This window comes from Elephas maximus, chromosome 4 (genome assembly GCF_024166365.1).
Source record: "Elephas maximus indicus isolate mEleMax1 chromosome 4, mEleMax1 primary haplotype, whole genome shotgun sequence".
NCBI classification, from domain to species: Eukaryota; Metazoa; Chordata; class Mammalia; order Proboscidea; family Elephantidae; genus Elephas; species Elephas maximus.
In genome coordinates this window covers 40,506,811-40,512,810 of record NC_064822.1, presented here as the reverse complement: position 1 = coordinate 40,512,810, position 6,000 = coordinate 40,506,811, and positions in this window count along the sequence as shown.

Genomic DNA, 6,000 nt, shown 5'->3' with positions numbered 1-6,000 from the left:
TTCATTAGCAGCTGTAGCACTTAACCATTATGCCACCAGGGTTTCCTAGGGAATTATATCTGAGACCAAGTCAAATTTATTATAAAATTTAGCTAGCCCACTATTTAACTCTTATTGATTCTGGCAGGTGAGGAAACTTGAAAAATTACTTCTGCTTTATTTTCTGTCTGTGAAATTTTTACTTATTTCAAAGTTAAATTTGGACAAAATGATGTTAAAAAATATAACATTAAATGTCATTTTGTGACTTGATTTTTAGCAGTAACAGTTTTCCTACTATTTGGGATTCAACATCCAGGAGATGGTGGTGATGGAAGTTCCTGGAATATTGGGTCTTTATAAGAATATACATTAATGTATTGTTTCCCACAGCTGCCATAACAAAAAGGCCACAAACTGGGTGGCTTATAAGAACAGGACCTTATTCCCTCACAGGTCTGAAGGCTAGAAGTCCAATTCGACATGTGGCAGGTCCATGTTCTCTCTGAAGTCTCTAGGGGAAGATCCTTTCTTATCTCTCCCTGTTTCTGGTAGTCCCGGGCATTCCTTGGTTTGTAGACACGTCTTCACTTGACTACCCTTCCTCTGTCTCTCTCCGTGTCTCCTCTCCTCTTTGATATGGACACCACTCAGATTGGATTAGGGCCCACCCTACTCCAGTGTGACCTCATGTTAACTGATAACATCTTCAAAGACCCTATTTCCAAACCAGGTCACATTCACAGGTGCAGATGTTAGGACTTCAACATATCTTTTTAGGGGAACACAACTCAATCCATAACGAAGGCAGGGGAATGGTTCACACAAAATTCAGGAGAGTGGCTGACTCCTATGGACAGCCGAGAGGATGGAGCCAGGGTGGAATATGCAAGGAGTGCCAGTGGTGTTGGTCATGTCAGGTAGTAGCTTTGCAGGTGTTTATTTTATTGCTATGCTTTATAATTTACATAATGCATTGAATATATTCTTTGAATCGATTAAAAATATGGTTCTCCTGATATTCAAATAAGCCTGTCAAAGCTTCCACATATGTGTGCACTTTATGTTTAAAAAAGATCATTCTTTATTAAAATGACCATCCTATGAACATCTAAATATCAGAATAACTAAATGCTCTATTTAAAAATGTTTTGAGGAGCCTTAAAGGAATACCAAGGCCTAATATGGATGTTTTCCTGTGACACCTGCTACTAGTAGCACGTATTCTAAGCTGAATCTCACACATAAACCATCATGATGATGAAGTACTTTCTGACTCGTCCCCTTCTCTTCAGTTAAAACCTTTCTCTGGAACTTTAGGCTCTCTTCATTAAAGGCCCTTTTGAGTTTGCTTATTTCTCAGTAGTTGGTAACTTCAAAAATCCCAGAAAGTCCTTTACCTAATTCTAAGAGGAAAGGGCAGGATACTAGGTTGTTTTTAAGATCTTCCTGCTCTAAACTCTGGTTCTATGACAATCAAGGAAAGTGTTAGCTTGCCTTTTCAGCTTCCCTGTTCTCAAAGCTTCTGGTCTCTTCTCCACAGAATTGAAGAGAAAGAACAGTATTTGGGATTATACTTTGCTCCCTGATTCCTTACTTCTTTATTCTCCCAGATGACCACCAATATCCCTCTACCACCCTGCTGCTCACTCGTGCTCTCTCTCTCTACACAACACATACACACACACACACACACATACACGGTATATAAGGAAGGAGTCCTGTTCTCACAAGGTCTCCATCTCAGCTCTGGTCTTGCTTCAGCTGATCTGTGCCAGACATTCATTCCCTTGTCTAGATAATAATAGTTACCATTTGTTGATCCCTTTACCAGTCACTGTGATAAGCCCTTTATTTGGATTATTGGATTACTGGATAGTCTTAGAGTTCAGGTCTTGAAGTCAGCCAATCTTAGATTTAAATCTCAGCTCATCTATTTAGTAGCTATGAGACTTTGAGCAAAAGACTTGACATCTCAGAGCCTCAGTTTCTACATCGGTAAAATGGGGATTATAATACTTAACTCATTGGGTGATTAGTATAAGATCTTAAAAATGCTTTATCTTTATTTTTTTATATAATGGTATTTATTTTATTATTGTCGCTGAGAGTATACATAGCAAAACATGCAAAATTCAATAGTTTCTACATGTATCATTTAGTGACATTGATTACATTCAAGTGGTATAACTATTCTCACCCTCCTTTTCCGAGTTGTTCGTCCACCATTAACATAAATTCACTGCCCCTAAGGTTCCTGCCTAATCTTTCGAGTTGCTGTTGTCAATTTGATACCATACAGATAGTTCTTAAAATAGCAAAATACTCAAAGCAGATATTTTTTACTAGTTAAGCTAAAGTATTGTTTTGTTTTAAGAAGACTTTGGGGGATATTTTTGATTTAAGGTTAAAAGATTAACTCAGGGCAATAGTTTTAGGGGTTCATCCAAACATGGCTCCAGGAAGTCTGGAGTCCATGAAAATTTGAAATTCTTTTCTACATTTTCCCCCTTTTGATCAGAATTCTTCTATGGAATCTTTGATCAAAATGTTCACTAACAGTAGCTGCGCACCATCCAGTTCTACTGGTCTCGTGGCAAAGGAGGCAGTTGTTCATGAAGGCAATTAGCCACACGTTCCATTTCCTCCTCCTGTTCTTAACGCTCCTTCCTCTGTTGTTACAGTCAAATAGAGACCATTTGTTGTTCCTTCGATGGCTCCTTGCAAGCTTTTAAGACCCCAGGCACTATGCACCAACTAGGAGGTAGAACACAAGCACTAAACATGTGATTAGGCCAATTAACTAGAATGTCCCATGAAGCCACGACCCTATACCTCCAAAACAAGAAACCAAATCCCATGAGGTTTTTGACTGTACATAAGCAGCCTCAGCAGCTACATTCTTTTTTTGTCATTGTTGTATATATCTCTATCATACTTTTGCCAATTCAACTTTTGACAGGTGCGCAATTTTTTGAAGGCAATCACAATAATCAGCTGGGTAACTGTACCCTTAATGCAATACTCCATCACTGTTAACCCTCCTTTCCTCTTCCCTCCCACCTCTGGTAACCACTAATAAACTTTGTTTTGCATACATTTGCCTTTTCTTTTCTTTTTATATAAGTGAGGTCATATAATATTTGTCCTTTTGTTATTGACTTATTTCACTCAGCATAATGTCTTCCAGTTCCACCCATATTGCAGCATGTATCAAGACTTCATTTCCCCTACTAGCTAAGTAGTATTCCATTGCGTGCTTGTGCCACATTCTATTTACCCATTTATCTATTGATGGGCATTTAGGTTGTCTCCACCTTTCAGCTACTGTGAATAGTGCTGCAAGGAACGTTGGTGTAGAAGTCTTTTTCAGTCTCTGCTTTTAAGTCTTTGGGTATATACCTAGGAGTGGAATTACTGGGTCAAAAAAAAAAAAATGGTTTCTGTTTTTAGTTTTTTGAGGAACTGCCACACTATTTTCCACAATGGCTGTACTATTTTCCATTTCCACCAGCAATAGGCAAGGGTTTCAATTTCCTCACATCCTTGCCAACATATATAATTGCTCATCCACTTTTTCTGCCTCTCAGGTTCATTGGGAAGCTGCTTTCCCACTGACAGTGCATGCTGCCACAAGTCAGGGGCTTTTATGGCTGTTTGAAACTGAAAAAAAAAAATTATTGTTTCTACACAGTGTTGTATGAAGTGTGTGCATTTTTGGTAGGAGAAAGAAATTTTGAAAATTTTTCTTTGGGACACTGTATGCTGTCTGGACTATAGGGGCTCTGGGGTAGAATTAGTGGGATAGTATGTGTCCCTTGGGACTTGGAGAGTAGGATTTTTGAAGGGAGCAAAAAAGAGAAAGTCCACACTAACCCATTAATCCATTTCCATAGAGTCGATTCCGACTGATAATGACCCTATAAGACAGAGTAGAACTGCCCCATAGGGTTTCCAAGGAGTGACGAGTGGGTTTGAACTGCTAACCTTTTGTTTAGCAAACACTTAACCACTGAACCACCAGGACTTTGACCAAAAATTCAACAACACTCAGTGATTCAGCATGCTTCCATTAATGAAAACACATGGTATCAACAAAAAATTTAAAGCAAAAATTAACTGGGCCTTGAAAGTGTTCATCTACACATCTACCCTATGAAGGTACAGGATCTCTACCATCCTCAACATGTAAACTCTAAATCTTGTTCCAAGGCAGCTTCCTTCATCCCTGCCATTTCCCAGTGGGGTGGGAGAAAAGAGCCAGAGGAGCACATGCCCAGTCCTCTTAAGAGAAGGACCCAAAAGGAGTGGATGTCATATCTGTTTAGTCACATGGCCATGCCTAGCTGCAATCTTTAACTGGATGGCCATAAATCCCACCCTATCATTAGCAAGGAAGAAAAGAAGATTAGACCTTAGGGACAACCAGAAGAGGTAGGAGGTAGTATTTCCATTTTATACATGAGGACACCATGGCTTAGAGAAATTAAGAGGTACCACTGCAAGAAAGTAAACCTGTTAAACCATTGCCATCAAGTTAATTCCAACTCATAGCAACCTACTTAGGACAGAGTAGAAATGCCCCATAGGGCTTCCAAGGAGCGCCTGGTGGATTTGAACCGCCAACCTTTTGGCTAGCGGCTGTAGTTCTTAACCATTACACCACCAGGGTTTCCCAAGAAAGTAAAGGTGCCAGAAATTGAAGTCAGACCTATCTGACTCCAGAGCTACTTCTGAATGTACTGCTCAGCACTGCCTAGTTCTCTGTGTTCACCGAGAATGTAGTTGCCCGTCTTAGTTAGCTAGTACTGCCATGACAGAAATATCACAAGTGGATGGCTTTGAAGAACAAATTGATTTTCTCACTGTCTGGCGGCTAAGAGTCCGAATCAGGATCTAGGTGTCTTCTGTGGACCTCTCTCCCAGTTTCTGTGACTGTTTACAATCCTTGGTGTCCCTTTGCTTGTAGACAGGTACTCACATGGTGTCCATGTTTGTCTTTTTGTCTATTCTGTTCTTTTTATAACTCAGAAGTGATTAGGCTTAGGACCCACCCCACTCGGGTATGACCCCATTATCATAACAGAAGAAAAAACTCCATTTCCAAACAGGATCATAACCACAGACTTCAATACCTATTTTGGAGGGACACGATTCAATCCATAACACAGTCTTTCAGGAGATTCCTTCCACACAGAAGGCTCTGATTTTCCACTTTATTCTAGCTAGAAGATTGAAGCAAATTCATACCTTTAGTTATTTTAGCCACAACACAATCTTTATATACTCTAGTAATTCTTTTTAACATTATTTACTAAATAAGAGACACATTTTTTCAAATGACAAAGGCAGTAGAGTGCTTCTGAGACTAGGTTGCAAAGTTTGTATTCCTTACACAGTATATAACATTTAAGGGCAGTATTTTAACAAAGTTTCAGAATATAAATTTAAACTGATTTTATGAGGAAAAATAACAATTAAAAAGATATTCAGACATAAAGAAATTATCTATATTACTTAAAGATAAAAATTAGTAAATTATTTGAGTAATAAATTCAAGTCACTCAATGTTTGGTTCAACTCTTCATTGTTTCATTTTTCAACATTAGAAAACTACCATTTGGTATTCTTCACAGACATACATGCTTAGACTTACAGTTAATGAATTTTTTGGGGTTTAATTTCATTCTGTTTAACCTAGCTTTCAACACTGTATTTTTTAGAACTCAATAATCACATTATTGTGCGCTAACAGAAGCCTCTAGCACTTAAATGTACTCTCAAGGACCATCATGGTAGCCATTTAATATAGGTCATTAATCACTGGCTAAAGGACAGTGGTTGTCAAATTTGAGTTATGAATCCATCCAATTCTCTTACCATGACAAATACTATATTAATCAGGGTAGCGGATCACCTTATCTGCTGTAACAAATAGTCCCCAAATCTCAGTGGTTTAACAGCAAGTTAATTTCTAACTCATGTCATCATAGAGTTAGTATTAGCAGAAGGGCTCTGCTC